The following is an 18249-nucleotide window of genomic DNA, read 5'->3' on the forward strand; positions in this document are numbered from 1 at the left end:
ATGACCATCTGTGCCCCCTTTGATGATAGTTAACATGTTCTTTTGAGCAATGATCATCTGGGCACATCCTTTCCAACTTGAATAGGTTTCAATTTGCCAGACATCCTCTCTTCCACTGCTACAATAATTAGACATGGATGGGTGAGATGTTCCTATAAACACTTGAACACGCATTTCTTTTGACAAACGAACTGGAACATATTATATCCATAACTGATCGGCTGCTTACGGATTAGTGCACCTGACTCATCACAGTCCTTACTAAATCAAGGCAATCTACCTTACTGACAGATCAATTATAAGTTCCAAAATGTAAGAATAGTGCCTGATCCCCTAATAGTGTAAAATGCTCCATCTCTTCTATATCAAAATGGCTACTGGGCTCAGGAAGGAAGAGGAGGATGGTAGATAAGGAGTGATTTGAATCATGTGGACTAACATCAAGTCATGAGGATTGCCTTAAGTAATCATACATTACCTCATGACTCCCCTTAATCATTATAGTCCTGACTGAAATAAGAAATTCTAAGCAATGCACCCTGCCCATCGTCCAGATATACAGTAATGACACCAGGATAAAGCTGTACTAAACACCCTTGGATTCGTATTGACTGCTCAAGAACTACCAACCTGCAGAAACTTAGCCCCAAGGTCTGCTGACAGGGAACCTCTAATTTTTGGTTTCTAGTGAGATGACCAAAGTGTAAGATAGTGCCAATGTATCCTACCCTGTTACAAATGTCTATGATAAACTCTCCTTGAGTAGCTTCCTGGAGGTTGTCATTCCTCTGGTGGAGTGTCAATGAACAGATTACAGAAACGGGACTTCCACTTGTATTTGTGTTTTACATTTTGTGAAAAACAGCATGCCATTTTAAACTGAAGAAGCTTACAAATAAGGCAATAACAAAGTGCAGAGGTAGTCCTAGGGTAAGGTGGCTTTACATAAGAGAATTGTACGGCTGAGTGGCATTTACCGGGTGGCGAAAATGTACAAAATGCACAAAATAAAAATGGATTGATAGACTGGACCCTGTAATCCCTGGGGGGATGAAGGAGTTATGCAATTAATCTTGTTTTATATGAAGTACTTTGTGTACCTTGTTTTCTGTGAAGTATTTACCATGACATGTATTATTAATACTTTAGTTGTAAAAAAAAAAATATAAAGCTCTAATCACACGGCACCCAGGGATTCTAATCCTTTGATATGTTCAAGTCAACCACTGAGGTACCAATGAGTTCCTGCTTTGGGATTTAACCCTGTACTGCAAGGAACTTACTAAGACATTTTCATAGATCCATACTACTTAACCAGCGCGCCACATTCTGGATCCACATGACTAGCATTTGAGACAAAGGCCTTGAGGACGATTTAGGTCGAAACACGTGTCGGCTGAACTTCGGGAATAAATCACTAACAGATGAAGACTTGACAAGACTGATTTGTCTTTCTAATATTCTTGTACAACCATTAATATAGAGGCAAAGCGTGATTCGCCAGTACCCATCCATCTATTGTATCACATTCTAGTGGTATTCAAAGTGTTCAAGTCAATTGCTAATTGATAATGGGACATCAGAAGTTTAGAAATTAGATAAAGGATTTTTTGTGCAATAATATAAACATGCTTTGAGAATGATTATGACAGTTGAATGTGAGTGTAATCGTCAGAGCTCATAACTATCATAAAGTACAAAATAACAGCATTGTAACTGTGTTACTTTATAGTATTATATCTTTTTGCTTTTTTTGTTTACCTTCCCCTTTTTAGTCCTTTACCTTAATTTAGTAGGTTTCTGTACACATCTAGTGCCGAAAACAAAATAATGCCCTGCGTGATGACATCATTGCATTAGGAATCACGTAGCTCATAACCTTTTTTAAGGACCATGCGGTTTTTGGTGTTCTAAATCTGTGCAATCAAGTGATTCTGCATATTACTGTTTAAAAGGTGAGCTTTTAGGATTTAGCATGAGGTTACTTTACAGGAATGTTTGATGGATATTATCCTATTTCTAATTGTTCGGACATTTTCCAGAATCACTGCTTACATGGGTTTATTTGGTGTGGCTCACCTTAGTTGAGTTAGAAGTATTTTTTTCTAATTGAATTATTGGAGAATAGCACCACTTTTTGAACATATATGTTTTGAAGTATATTGTTTTAGGGATTCTTTTTTTTTTCTTTTTGATTTTGCACATTGAAAATGGCTGCTTTGTATGTACTCACACCCTCTGGATAGGTATGGTGGTGAGAGGTCTGGTCTCTGTTTATCTTAAAAGGATGTTTAAGCCTTATCATCATTTTGTATGTACTTTCAAGTTTGTCTTTACATATTTTTACAGCGAGTTCCCTGATGAGGGATCTATGTGATTTGAAATGTATTAAATATTATTGCAAGTCTATTTTTTAAAAGGATGCTTTTATATTATTGAAAACAATGGTTGTATAGTGATATTTAATTGGTTTATTAGCTGTGGCAGTGTTAAAAACTAATGGGATGCACCAATTAGCAAGAAGGTGTCTCCCTGGTCAATTCACCAAGAGAGGGAACGTATGCCAAAGACAGAGAATGAAGGACAGAACAATATTTTTCAGTACTTGAGGTCATTATTTACGGTATTACCCAAATTGTTCGAACACAATTGTTTGAATTACCGAATTGACCGAAAGTCGAGGGTCCGAATTGTCCTGTGCACAATTGACCACATATATATATATATATATATTGGTTTGGTAATATATATATATATATATACATATATTTATATGTATATATATAATGGGGGGTTGCAGGGGGTTTCACAACAATTGACCTTCACAATTCGGTCAATTGTGCAAAGGTCAATTGTAATTCCAACAATTGTAGTTCGAACAATTCGTATACATCCTATTCACACATATGCTTCTGATATAGGGGAGAGGCTCTACTGGATAAATCTGGATGACATAGGCTTTGTTCCTTTAATTTTCCCATCAAATAAAATATGTAAGAAATCAATAAATGAAGTGCCAGCTACAGTGGGGGGGGGGTGGAAGTGTTTTGAAATAGAACTGGGTCTTTTCCCAGATTAGCCAAGCTCACCTTTTGGAGGTGATGGCGAAACATTCACCCTCTGGTTCATTCTATGATCCTTGTCCAGCAAGGATCTTAAAAGCAGTCAGTGAAGGGATTGCACAGGAGCTGCATCAAATTATCAACAGAGTCTGGCATGGTTCCAGCTATTCTAAAATAGGCTTCCATGACTCCTATGTTGAAAAGATCCTTCTTGTTGCATACACTATAGACCCATCTCTGTTCTTCCTTATGTTAGCAAGCTCATGGAGAGTCTTGCTACAGAACAACTCCAAGTGCATGCAGAGTCACGGGATGGTTGGATATGGCTCAAGAAGTTTTAAGACCTGGCCATAGCACAGAAATGGTTGAACTGGCTTCCCTGGATGATTTAAGATGAGCAGTTGATCATGGTGGTGCCGGGGTTCTCATTTTATTGGACTTATCAGCAGCATTTGACACTGTAGATAACAATGTTCTTCTTTCCAAACAAAGTAGTCTTAGGGTGAGAGATAGTGCCCTGAAGTGTCTTGCCTCGTTTTTATCTGCCAGATCACAGGTCGGGGTCTGTCTACCTTTTGAATGCAGCATATAGCCACTCTCTTGTGGAGTTCCGCAGGGCTCTTCTTTAAGCCCACTCTCTTTCAATCTGTACATGAGACCATTTTTTACATCTATGCTGATGATACTCAGTACATTTTTCCAGCTTGAAGAGGATGATGTGCAGGTTGGAAAGAGGTTGAAATCATGTTTGAAGCACACGAGTGGCTGGATGCATCAAAACAGGCTCAAGTTTAATGTTCAGAAGACTGAGCTGTTGACGTGTTTAGCATATACAGTTAGCCCATAAACTGGTATCGAAATGGGTGTCTCAATGTTGGCCCCTTCACTATGCAACTGCCCATTGCTTTTGCAAAATGTCAGGAAGCTGGGTTTCTGGCTGGACTCCTCACTATCTTTGGGGAACCAGTTATCCCAAGTTTCGAGAGTATGCTTCTTTCATCTGAGGTCTCTCAAATATCTTTTGGAGTGTTTTGGTTTCTCACACAAAATTCAAATTGTTAATGCTTTTATCTCCAGCTGGCTTGACTACTGCAATGGCTTATACCTTGGCCTGCTTAAGGTGGCCATTGGTCATCTTCAAAGAATACAAAATGCAGCTGCCAGGGGACTGGAGTAAGCTGGTCAGAGAGAGCATATCTCCCTGATCTTGCATGCTCTTTGCTGGCTGCCGGTGTAAAAATGAATAAAGTTCAAGACACTGTGAATTGTGCATTACGCGCTGTATGGCAAATCGGCCAACTATATTCATTCTAAACTCTGCCGCTATATCCCAGGGAGATGTGTGCACTCTGCTTCCTCCAACCTATTTCTGACACCCTCCTTTAGATGGGTAAATTGGGGAGGTCGCTCTTTCTCCGTTCAGGCAGGATGGTTTTGGAGCTCCTTACCAATGAATCTGCGGCGGATTGAAGGGCATTTGGAGTTCTGACGCAAACTAAAGACATTCCCTGAGCCAGAAGATGGTGGGATTGGTGGCGGTGGGTCCCTTTGTTTCTCTGTCTAAATTTGCCAGTGCACCTGGCTGGTTGATGGCAAACAAGACCATGTTCATCACAGAAACCAGTTACCCACTAGTTCCAGTTGCTTAAAGCAGGATTCTGTAGCTGACACAGAGAAGGTCCCATGCATGCACTGTCCAACTCAAAGGAGGTTGCTGTGATGGCATCCTATGAAGCAAAAAGTTCGAAACCATCAGAGATCAAATCAGGGACATTTCGCCTATTCACTAAATCTGGGGGAATATTTTTCCAGGCAGAAATGGATATTCAGTGATGTCTGTATGTCTCTTGATTAGAAGATCACCTAAACAGTTGCTTTTATTTGGCAACTACCTCAAAAAAGTCAAGATGACTCAAGCCACCTAATGCAATTTCCACGCTGCTAGCTGAAGGCGAAGGAAAAATCGACAGAGGAAGGATTGCCGACTTCATTGGTGGGGGAGCCAACAGAATCTGTTGGCCTCAATACATGGCTAAAAGTAGCTCGAACCATGGCACTGTGGTCCAGGGGGAAGCCAACAGGATCAGGCTACAGTGTTCTTTTACATCTTCATCAGCAGCTATGCCTAAAGTGGAAAATGTGGGATGGCGGTGCTGAGGTCCCAAGGTGCGGAGGGAGCTTTCAGCATCCTCAGTGGAAGAACTGGATGGAGTGATGCACGCCATGGAAGAAGAGAGTTTTAGTTTCCCAGGCAAATAAATAAAACCAAGTCTGGTTTAATGATCCATCAGGAACCTACGTGTGTCAGATAAGAGTTGACAGTTGACTGGGAAACTATGCTTAGGCATTTAGGCTCCAGATTCTGATGACCCAGGAGTAATGCTGTTTTACAATCCTGGAGATGATAACCAAACAAAAGACTGACCAGCATCCACAGACATTGAATCCCCTCTCCCTATCTGCGCACATAGGATTTTTATTTTGTCTATTTGAAATTTGTTTGCGCCCATATGTAAATTGATGGGATTTTGTCTAAAAAATGTGGGACGTGCAGCAGTTGGAGTCACTCTGTTCCATGCTGCAAATCCTAGATGGTGTCAACATTGACTGTCACCTAAGCCGCGTTTTCTGCCTGCATGAAGGATGTACAGCTGCCATGAAATAGCAGGCACAATGAGCACAGGAGGCAGCAGAGACAGTGTCACATGGCCTTTTACTCCTGTCTGTGATTCACAAGGGGATTCACCAGCAATTGACCAGCAAGCAGCATTGGCCAAAATCCCGGGGTGGAATTAATCTTATGCCACTACCTTCAACACCGCCCTGGGTATGTCTGTGAGCAGAAGCATATGCCAAAGCTTTGCAAGGGGTGCGGACCTCCCTTGTCCATCTCCTAAGAGGCATCGCCAGAGGCGACACAGGGTGAAGGGTGGAACGCTCCACACCAGAGTATATAGTTAGGGGAAAATGGACTCGGGATAGGGAATGATGTGCCAGCAGGGCAGTCAATATGGTTTGGGGCAATTGGGTGAGGGATGGGTATAAAATGCGCCAGTATGCCCAGCAATATGCATGGGGGTGTTGGAAAGGGTAGAATGTGCCATATAGTTAGGGTGTATGCAGCATGTGAAAATAGAGCAGCAGATATAGTTAGGGTGTGTTTGGCTACAGAGGATCACAGAGGGTGTTAGTCTGTACATAGGGTAATGCATGTTTCTTTCATGCATTCATTGTGATCCGTCTCCATCCCTGTGTCCCTAATTAATTTGCATGTGTAAAATATAGACGTGAATTAGGGGGAATGTTATGTGCTGGACATTCGTGTTCAACGCCGTTGATAAAATATTTGTAACGCCTCCAGGTGGGTGATATGTGCATCACGGCCATTGGGCTGGACTGGCACTTGCAGCTCAGCATCCTCATCATTCTCACTGTCAATCACCATCTCCACTTGTGCTGTCATTTAAAGAGAACGTTCTATGTATGTATAGGCTGTTGAACAAACTACAGCCTACTATGGTGAATTTCCACACATATCCTCCCATGGACCTCCCACTGAGTTTCCAGTTGCATCTGGAGGTCCTGGTTGAGTATTATTAGCAAAGCCAGCTGTGGCTATCCTGGTAACCTGCATGCAACAGAGACAATGTTTGGTAAGGGCTTAGCCACACATTTGTGACTCTAGTTGTATTCATATCATGTAGTTCTTACGATGTGAACTGTAGCCCACAATTTCATAGCAATGCACTTCTTTAATACTCAACCAACAAGGGAGGAACCAAAGGGGTGGGTGGTGTTGTTATAAGATGCCATGTCACCCGCGGCAGCCTACTCAGTAATAGGCTGTACTTCAACTACACTTTACTTTTCTCTATGTTGTCCGATTTGCTCAACACTATAACTCTCAGAAGGGTAAAGATGGGGTAAAGAATGCTCAGTACTGCTGTATGGTGACCCTGACCACATGGAGTCATTTTTTGACCTTAGTGCTGGTGTGACAGGTAGCAGAGGTGTGGCAGTGTCGGGGTATTAGTGAAGATGGGTAGGAATGTGGTGTAGCAAAGTGACAAAATTAGGAATCATATCCGCCTGCTAATGTGTCTCTCTAAGAATCTCTTAAGAGTACTGTTTCCGAAAACCATTGCATCATGGTGTGACCAGGGCAGCCAGACACAGCAATGGGTGATGATCATGTTGCCAATAGATGTCATCTGTACATTGTGGCTATGCTGCTGATTCCCGTTTCTGTCAACCTGCTCCCCTGCACGTGTTGACAATGGCATGTCTGTGCAGTCGAGGGTACCAATACAATATGGAAAGGCAGATATTCTGTGAAACATGGCCTTCGTTCATTGATGGCCACCTGGGTGGTGGGGAACTTAATGTGTTCATGTACATATTGCAGAAGTGCATCAAGCACCTGGACTAGGAACACAGAGAAGGTAGGGTGGGGCATTGCATGCTAAATGGCAACAGAAATGGTCTAATCACACAGACTGGCATGACTGTCTCCCTACTTCTGTAGGGTGGGCTGCTTTGGGTTGGTCTATTGCACTTTGGATGTAACCTCCTATGACCCTCCAAGAGGTAGCTGATGCTGCCTTACTCAAGGCGTTAAAGTGCACTCAGTCGCTGGTCTGTGGCTATCCATGGTGAAGGTCTGTGACTAGAGTTGTCAGGATGTCACATCCTGTACCATACCACCTTTTCTTCGGTGAGGTCCCGTCTCCTCTACTGATATATGTACATTTGCCAGGTGTCCTTCAAGATGCATAATGGACTCCTGCCAATGTAGGTTCAGCACTCCCTGAATCGTGTCCTTTAGTATTCTCCCACATCCTGTGGCTGTTTTGCAGCAACACGAAGCTGAAAGGTTGCACCTGTTTCTGTTTAGGGTTCAAGGTGTTCAGGTGGCTATAATTGTTTTCTTGCTGGATCACAGCACCCAGTAGGAACATTTGTTTTAATGATGTCAAGATCACTTTTATGCCAAATGTCTCCATGTAAGTGCAATGCTGTATACATTATATGGGACGGGAGTCCACTCTACAAATACATTTTCAGCATTGAGTGACATCACTCTTGCTGGCCCCCAATGAAGTAAGCAGTCCACGCAAGTAGAAATTCACCTTCTATTTTATTTAGATGAAGTTCTCTTAACTACCCCACGGACACCAGTACATCTGCGCCTACAATAGTGCAGCTGCTTCTCTCATTCCTAACCGTTCTGCAGGAACCACTTCCCATTCTACCTTCCAAATTCGATTCTTTACTTTATTAATACTTTATTAATTTATAAGGCGCAGCCAGTGACTAAGGGAGCGCAGAAAACGGACACGAAAACAGACATAATACACAGCCTTAAAAAGCTGATACTAAAGGTTATAAGAATAAAAACGATTGAGAGAATAAAAAGGGTATTATTTTTTTCCTAAAAACATCAGTAGTTTGAGGTTCTCTCCTGTCAAATGTGATGGCATTCCAAGCCCTAAGAGCCGCATTCACAAAGCCCGTTTCATAGCTTTGTTAGTTTTACATCTAGGATGCTTTAGCTGATTTGAGTTATTCCATCTGAGGCATCTTACACTAGATTTCTCAGTGAGAGGTTCCTACAGGTAGGAAGGCATCATTCCCATACAACATTTGAGTGTGATCAATGGTAGACGATAAAGTATTCTAGATTCCACCGGGAGACCGCGAAGGGTCCTGCTAGCTATGGAAACATGATCTCTCCAGCCTAGACCTGTGACCACTCTGCCCGCGCTATTCTGAATTACCTGTAGTCTGTTGCATTCTGATTTAGGAATGCTGATTTAAGACTAAACAGGAATCCATTTTTGAACCTGTTATGGCTCTAGCGATGGTTTCTGCATTATTTTGAGAAATATATTGGCGAAAATGGGCTAATAATTTAAAGTAATAAGATGAGGATGAAACCAGATTACTGACCTGAGCCTTCATATTCAAATGTTGATCAAGAGTAATGCCTAACGTCTTTACATTCTTTTTTGTAGCAAAGTTACTTTCTGCGAAATTAAAGCCATCATAAGGAGAGCCCCATTTCTTAAATCATATTAGGGATGCCAACCACCATGAGCTCGGTTTTATCTTTTTTCAATGCCTATCCATTCTGCAACATCCAACTTTGGATGAGATTATACACTCGGTTGATGTTGATTTCATCCTCTTCATGTGCCCCTGTTAGAGGGCTGACACATTGTGTGTCATCTTCATAATTCGTAAAGGCCACACCATTCTGTTCCAACAGGTCAAAGAAGGGGACTGGGAAAATATTATAAAGGGAGGGGGAAACACATGCACCCTGGGGACGTCATACTCCAAGATAACCGGTGGAGCATCTGACCTGCCACAATACACTCGACACTCTCTCATGCTGAGAAATGATGATATCCAGTAGGCTGCTTCAACTGAAAAATGTGAAATCTCTCTCAACCTGGTGACTAAGATGGAGTGGTGGACCAGGTCGAAGGCCGCAGACAAGTCCAATAAGATGAGCAGAAAAGCCTTTCCCTTATCCATATCATCAAGCAGCCAGGACTTCAACTCCAATAATGCTGTCTCAGTCCCATAACCTTGTCTGAAACCCGACTGGAATTTGTTAAGAATTTGCTATTTATTTAAGTGGGCTGAGATTTGAATATAAGCCATTCGGTCCAAGATCTTTAGGAGAAAATGAGTATTAGTGATTCAGCGAAAGTTTAAAGGCACTTTGGCACATAATCCTGGCTTTTTTAAGATCTGAGTTATCTAAGTCTTTTTTATCCCACATGGAACTAGGTTTTATTGAAAAGAGGCATTCACAAAATTACAGAGAGTCAATCAAGATAGGAGAACAAGATGTGATAATCATTGCTGAGCATGGATCACCCTTGCACTTAGTTGATTTAAGATGGTCAACCACTGGCCAGTTGTAGGGCTGATATAGGCGAAACCCTAAATTGAGGCAATGAGGAATTATCTATAGGTATCTCCACTTCAAAGGCTTCCGACTGCATAGTATGAGATACAATTTCTTTTTGAGCAACGTCATACTTCATTTTATCTAGTTTGCCTAACATGGCTGCCTGAATAGATGTGCAACATGCATCTTCTTTCAGCGTAAAACCAGTCATGAATATGACTCCCTTAAGATCTTAAACAGTTCCTTGACTTCCGACTGGGAGTTCTGAATTCTGCTACTGAACATGTCAAATTCTGTGGGTCCTGGCTAGATTTCCAGGCATAGAAGTGTCTTAATTTGGAGGCTTTACGTTTTTGTAAGGTCGGCAGAGAACCAAGAGTTATGGGTTTGTGTAACCTTACATTGTTCTATTTTAATGGAGCCATGCTATCAGTAATGGCTCCAAAAGAGTGTAAAAGGTAGTTAGACATTTCATCAGCGGAGTCCGAGTTTAAAATATCTGGAATAAGTGGAGTGAGCCAAGGTCCAATCCGCTCTGTGAGATTTTTTGATTTTCTGTTTAACAGAGCTTGGTTACAGGACCCTTTCAATTGTATAGGAAGTTCACTGACAATCGTGAAGTGAAGAAAAAAATGGTCAGACCAAGGGCAGATTAGAACTTGATGATCCTTGGTTGTAATATTATGAGTGATCACCCAATCAAGAGTGTGTCCCTTGCAATGACTTGGTTCTCTAATCTTTTGTTCAAAACCGAGGTTCCTCAATGAATCTTCCAGGCCAATGGCTACTTCATCTGTCTCATGTCCCAACCAGAGATTAAAATCGCCTAAGACCGCAAACCTGGTCTTGGGTTTAAGAAGAGGAAGTAGGAGGTTTATTAGGAGTGTTAGGAAGTCAGTCCCTGCATTAGGGGCTCTATATAGTAGTAGTAAGTTAATACTATGCCTTCCAAGTCCCAGAGACCTGCTTTTTATGCAGTTTTTCCCCTTTCACACAGCCTGGCTGTCAATCACACAGCAGGGTGGGTGTCCTGGCGGGACAGTCACCACAGCCAATCATACACAGTGCGACATGGGTCTCCACGGAGACCCTGTGTAGGGACTCTCAAACCCCTCCCTCACATCCTGTCCCCCTCAGACATTCAAGCGCCTAAGGAGGGCTTCTGAGCAGAAGCCCGCCAAAGGACAGCGAACAAAGGAACCAAACATGGTTTGGCGCGCAGAGTAAAACACAAGAAAGACCTTTACAAAAACAAATGGTGAATAAACCCGGCCGGAACCGAAATAAAATAAAAGGGTCCAGCGGGTTTAAGTTCGAGGCTACTAACTTAGCTTAAAACAGTACCAAGGCTATTTTCATAGACCGCAGTAGGGAACAAATGATAGATAGCACTGCCACCAGCCAAATATTAAAGAAAGGGGAACAAAATAATGTTCCATGAGAGACAGACAAAAAGGGATAACTATTAACCCTTTCCAGTAGTCTATGGAAGATAGTTTTTAATGGGTCTGTGAATTTAAAAAGACTAATAAAGTCAATGGCAACTTTACATGTTCTGGGAGACAGTAGTCAGTCCCAGAAAATGAAGTTCAGAGTGGGAAGTCTGAAAAGGACAACCCTGTGTCACTGCACTAAAGGTGCTGTGTGACACACAGTAACAAGATGATGCCTATGGAGTAGATGCGGCTCCACAGTCCATGAACACATACAAATGTACAACACATAGCCAAAAACACATGTAAGAGTGGGAAAAAAAAGGCTCACACTCTTACCAGGTGAAAAAACAAATCCTAGAAATCCAGCAAAGCTGCTGAGGTACTCAGTAGATAAGGGAAATTAGCCATTCTGGAGAATTCTCCCTAACAATGGCTAGGCCCATAAATAGACATGCTGCATTGTAACCCCAAGTTTCAGTAATAGCACAGATGTCCACCTTAAATTCTAATATGTATGTAGCCACTTCAAGAGCATGCTTGATCAGGGATCTCGTGTTCAACAACACTACTCTTAAGGTCAAAGCCAGGGGTTTTGCGGTGCCGGTTCAGTTTCTCAAGGGAGCAGTCCGAGAAGGCTCAGCCCCCTGAGATGTACCTTCACCACCCAATGCAACACTTGTTACCCCTGCTTCAGAGAGATCGCCCAAATGTGAGAAAGGTAGTTCCCTTCCTCCCTCTGGGCTGCTATGAGACCCTTGCAATGGTCTACTTTCATTAATATCTGCCATAAGTGGCTTGCTTAAATCCTGCGTTACATCATAGGGATATTTAGTTAACTGAGTATCAGACCAGTCTGGTAATCACACGGGGGAGACATCCCGAATGGGATCGTGAATCGTATTTGAACAAATCACTTCCGTTGAAGGATTCCGAACGGGAATCTTGGTATCGCTTACCTTGCGTATTGCGTATTCTGATTCCATACATAATATTAAAACACTACACCCTCACAAGGGAGGGTCTTTCTGACATTTCTCAAGTTTTCATGAAGTCTGTTTGACCTAGGTCAACTAGCCAGAAGGGTGAGAGCCTGTCACCATGTTCCCAGAACTGACAGCCAGACATTACATTATAGTTTTAAGAACAGTATTACCCTTAAGCCATCTTGTGAAAAGACTAAAGCAGAATGTGTCAGGATGTTGGCACAGCTAAATAACAACAGTGTCAAGATGATCATGTCTTCCGTGTCAGAATTATAGTGTTTCCAGGTGTCACAGTGTAAAGTGAGGCAAGGAGTCAGTTTCTCGCTAAAAACAGATATCTAAAATAGGGTGGTCCCTTCTTTCCCTAAAGAGGCTGAACCGGGACAACCGTCCCAGCCCTTTAAGCAATACTTTGTGATGAATGGGGATGTAGAAGTTACTCAAACATCAACAATCAAAATGACTCAGGAATTCTATAAAGTTGACTGTTTTATTATCAATTATCTAAAACAGGGAGTACAATGGACATCAACGGATGTCTCATAGCATGGTCTCTCAATTTGCTTCATAAAAAACATCATACTTATAGTAAATATCATTGATGAGGTTAACCTATGTATTTACTGATGTCATCCTACGTGGCAAACTACAAAATACTGAAAACAATCAGTAAGACCTGTATCATTAGTGATAGACCACAATCTGATACCACATTTAAAACCAACTAAGAGTATTAACCATTTCTCTCAAATGGTGTAGATATCAGTACTAAATGTGCAGATATACATCCTTGCAAAGTCCACATGGGTCTTTCAGCTTACAGTGTTTGTATAAACTCATGACTATGCCCCTAACAATGGGACTCTTGGGACTCCCTGCCATTATGCAATATACCGCAGATATATGGGCACAGCTCACATTCTATCAGTAAGCTCAATCCTACTACCTTAAACTGAATTTGACTATCTGTGCAGTGTGAAATATATGAGGGTATCTCACGTAGCGAACCGCGAGCAGCTCTCATTCAGGCAGCCAACGAAGGATGGGTCCACTCTGATTCCAACCCTAAAGGTAAAAGGCTCCCGGGACGGGGGAGCTCAGGGTTATACTCGAGGGAATAACCCAAAGGAGAAGCAGCATCACACAAGCCAGGGAGAAGGAAAGAAGGACAAACTCCCTAATATCTTTATAGGCTATCATACATCGGTCCCGCTTTCTTCCATTCAAACTCTCCAGCCCGGATCAAATGATCACTCCGTACCGAACCAACACCCCATTACATCCAATAAGCATAACTCCCAGAATCTTTGTTTCACTGGTCTCCATTGGAATACTCCCCATCCTTCTTCTTCTGACCTGATCAGACAAAACACTACAATTCCCACAATTTCCTTTGTCCATATTACGATCCCAGCTACTCCTGGTTACCCCAGAAACCCTGCCATTTTCCGATCTCTTACAAAACCCCCTGCTTATTTCACAAACCTTCCTTATCCCCTTTCTACCCTATAGGACATGTACAACCTCTACCTCTTTCCTTTTCTGACATGCCTATTGTTGTATGGACTGGTAATAAAGTGGTTTACCTCACATATCCATACATGAAGGTCAGACAAAGTCAGGCAATTCATTCTAATCATTCACACGCGACAGCCCTTCCTTTTTCCCCACAGGAATAAAAGGGGGACCAAGAAAGCACAAGACGAGCAAGGTGAGAAAGGCAAGCATAGCAGACATCACAACGAGACGGCTACCAAGTGGCAGTTCAAGAGAAGGAGAAAGGAGAAGGAGAAGCGGAAAGGACGGCGGGAAGCGAGAGGGTGGCGAGGAGAGAAGTGGCTTTGCCCCTTTCATCCGAGTCCCGCGGAACCTTCGTGGAGGAGAATCTAAGACCGCAAACAATAGCATAAGTGTCCTGCTGCATATGCCAACAGAACATGGAGCAACCCTATGCTGATAAGGCGGAGCAGAGTAGACTCCCTGCCCGTGGTACCGGCTTTGACTCTAAAGAAGCTGAAAACCAAGTGGTTCATCACAACCAGTGTTTCAAGGGGAGGATCGATAAAACCGGGCTTTGTGGAGTGGGAATCACAAAGTGGCAAGTTGTGAAACAAACCTGATCAACTATAATTGAACTGTAAAATGTGTGAAGGAGATACCAGCGGTAGAGGGAAACTGACACCACGTCGGTGCCAACCCAAGTGACTCTCGTCGAGCCCCATATTGAGAAACTACAGAAATCAGAAGGCCATTGGAAGGCCTCCAAAGGAACTCAAAGTGGTCATATGTGAGGGTCAAGCAAAAGCCCTGTACAATCGAAAAGACTTTGATCCATAAATTGGCTAAAAGCAAGGGAAGTGAGTCCCGAATTGTGAATGAAGGAAGGGGTGGTGAATCCTGCAAACATTTGAAACCAATAGAACGTTTTGAAAAGGCAATAGTGATCCCGGAGGAGGGATGCCAGAGGAGAGGGATGAGGTCTAAAGATCCTGAGAAACAGAGTGTTAAAGTGAACTCAGAAAAGGGAGATCCACTGAACAGTTTGACAGAGACATTAAGAAACTAAGAAGTGTCCAAGCACGAATGAGGGAGATCCGGGGGTGAAGCCATCACCCAATGGCTGGCAGTCTAGAGAGGTCTGTGTCCAAGCGCGGGAGATCCAAGGAGTTGACCCAAAGTTTAATGAGAAAAGAATAAGAGATGCAAAGAAATACTATTGAGAAACAGATGAAGCTATCACCCAAGTACTAGCAGTCAAGAGAGGTCCGAGCCCGGCAGAGGGAGATCCAGGGGTGAAATTGTCACTCGAGTACTGGCAGTCAAGATCAGTCTGAGCCCGGCCGAGGGAGATCCAAGGGCGAAGATTACAGCTTATGTGGAGAGCGATACCAGAAGGTTGATCCCAGAAGAGGGGGACCCAGGGGTGAAGTCATCACCCTATTTGAACTATGGAATACAATTGAGAAGGGTCAGCCCAGAAGATGGGGACCCAGGGGTGAAACCATGACCCATATTGAATTTTTGTTGTTTAAACACATCAGGCCCCGAAAGCAAGAGACTTTCAGAGGGAATGAGACTTGGCCATCGACGGTCCTGAGAACTGCCATTGGAACCGTTGTCTCATGCTGTAGGAGCCTGAGACCATACTGTGCTCCAAGCTCCAACCTTACCCCGTGCTCAAATCCTGGGGAAGGGAGAGCCAGGCTACCGTAACCCCACACCCTTTGTATTTAGCGTAAGGAATTGGCAATGGGTTTTCTTAGTATAGGCCTTTTTATTGGACTTGACGCCACTAGGACTGCCTTATTTTAATTCGATGGTCGACACTTGTCCCCATCTTAGATTTAGGTTTAGATTAGGCGTTTTTCCAACCCGCATACCACGTTCATTGTTCAATAAACACCTTTGAACTGCGATTGCTTGTGTCTGACTTGCTTGTTGTCACTATGAGTTTCTCACAGTAGACTCACAGATAACCTTATAGGTCCCATTCAACATTCATCCCTCTAGGGGACATAGAGTTGGAAAAGTTGGAAGTAAGGCAGATGCAATACCGGCAAAAAACACTGTCCTTACTGGCACAGTTATTGCAGGTGCCGATAATAACAGCAAATCCCTTCATGGAATGGAGTCCTATGGGGCACCATGAATGGGTCTTAACACTTTCACTCCAGCATTCGTAATCCAGCGGTAATGCCACTGGACCGAGTGCCAGAAATGGTAATTACAATTACCAGTACCCTGGCGGATCTACCACCAGGATACCAGCAACCTTATAATGATGCCCAGTAACTTGCTCAAGAATAACCAACTACATTTGTGCCACATTATGTTTAGCTTCTGTGAAGTGTAACGCCACTGGGGATTTCTGATTCCCCATTCTTACATTGGACTTGTGTTCGGTCCTGCATGTCCTTGCTTTCCACATAATAATACCTACATCAAAGATATCAAATGGGCATTTTAGACCATATACTACAATAGTCGAATCGTAAGTACAGGAATGATTCAATAGAATGTGCTTCCCCCAAGGTGCAAGATGACCTTGGCCCTCATTACGACCCTGGCGTTGGACCATGGTGCTAATAGCACCATGGTCCATGCCGGTAACTCACCGACTCCGCCATTGCGGAATGGGGAATTCCCGCCCCATTCCGAGGTTGGCGGGGCGGTAATTCCCCATGCTGCCATGGCCCTTCCCCATTCCCATTTTTGCCCCATAGGGCTCAATGGGAATGGGGAAGGCGCTAAGTACGGTGCCGCAAATTGCAGCACCGTACTTAGCACCAAGGTCCCTTTGCGGGTTGGTTTTTAACGCCTGCAAAAAGCAGGCGTTAAAATCGCCAACCCGCAAAGGGACCTCGTAATCGGGCATTAAGGGGTTAACGGCACCGCCACCTTTTACGGCGCCATTAACCCCTTGATGCCAGGGTTGTAATGAGGGCCCTTGTGTTTAATAATATTACTGCAATGTTGGCAGTTATTGCATGGATGAGTACCCATTCCTGCTGGATTCTCCACATCTGTTGATGCATCGTCAGCTCTTATCAGATAATTCCTTAATGTTCTACTTGTTCTGTATGAAAAAACAGATGGTGCTGCAAAGAGCCTACGCAAGGTAGGATCCAATTTTAACATCTCCCAATTTTGTTCACTATTTGTTTGATCCTCCTGCTTTGCAATGAGTATGTTGTGATATATACTAGAGTTGGATCATTTTTTGTCCTCTTCTGGACAAACTATGATTCCAGAGGAATCTCTTACACTTGTGCAGTGACAGAATCAACGTGATCCAGGTTGTATTGCCTTGCTAAGAATTTCCCTTTCAGCCTACCTGCTTGTGTCTCATATTCTTCTAGACTTGAAAAGATGAGTCTATAACTGAGGAATTGACTCAGAGGATCTCTCCCCAGGGTCCTCGAGGGGTCAAAGCTGGTCACAAGTACTAAACTGTTCAGTTGGTTTAGTAAAAACAGTGGATTTCTATTCACCATTTTCACAATACAACTATAAATCTGAAAAAGTATTTGTGAATAGCTATATTCAACAGTAAACTTAATCCAACATTGTAAATGGTTCATAAACTCAAAAACAGTAAGCAGCTCCTGTAATGGTCTCTCGGAGATACCAAAAATATCATCGATATAGCAATATAGAACTATTGTTCTCTAATATTATTCATAGGAGGACAGTATGACTGCCCTTGAAGAATGATAGTTTTATACATCCGAAACGCGCTGGGAAGACTTAGAAGAGAAAGGGTATCTTATAAGCTGTTGTGAATTTCCTACTCTCACATGAGTTTTGAAATGTATGTAAGAGTGGAACTTAGGTGAGGAGTTTTCAGGATTCAACTACAAGTAGAAACTATACATGAATTTCAAAAATATATGGATTTGTGTTCACACAAACACTGGATTTTATGTTGTCAATTGAGCATTGCATATTCAAGGATGTTGCTTTCAACTTTTACTCATGAAATGTTATTTATGGAAGTGATTTAATTATGTTTTTGAGAAAAGTGGTAACTGATTAGGGCGGTATCCCAGAGAGCTGCGCATTGTTTTAATAATTATTTTTTTATATATTTAACCGGATCCCTGAGCCTAGGGTCTTACCCCTCTTCACCCTAAGATTCAAAAAGAGTCGTAAGGATTTACTGAATTTTTCTTGCATTGGCTGAGTATTCCACTATCTGTCTTATGTTTACAAACTATTTAATGACATGAGTAATTAAGACATTAATTATACACAGAGGATATAGAGCAGATACCACAATGAAGAATGATATGCAATTTTTCGTTAGGCTTAATTCTCCTCTGGAGGCAATTAATCTCGAGTGCTAA

The 18249-nt window shown here is 42.6% G+C and overlaps 1 protein-coding gene across 1 annotated transcript in view; it reads right to left on the bottom strand.

The window, feature by feature from the left end:
- Positions 1-18249, bottom strand: part of LOC138503894 (mucin-5B-like) — a 1431798-nt gene that overhangs the window by 72681 nt on the left and 1340868 nt on the right. The gene's annotated exons all lie outside the window — the stretch shown is intronic.

The sequence above is a fragment of the Ambystoma mexicanum genome, chromosome 11 (assembly GCF_040938575.1).
Source record: "Ambystoma mexicanum isolate Mex_15411 chromosome 11, UKY_AmexF1_1, whole genome shotgun sequence".
NCBI lineage: Eukaryota > Metazoa > Chordata > Amphibia > Caudata > Ambystomatidae > Ambystoma > Ambystoma mexicanum.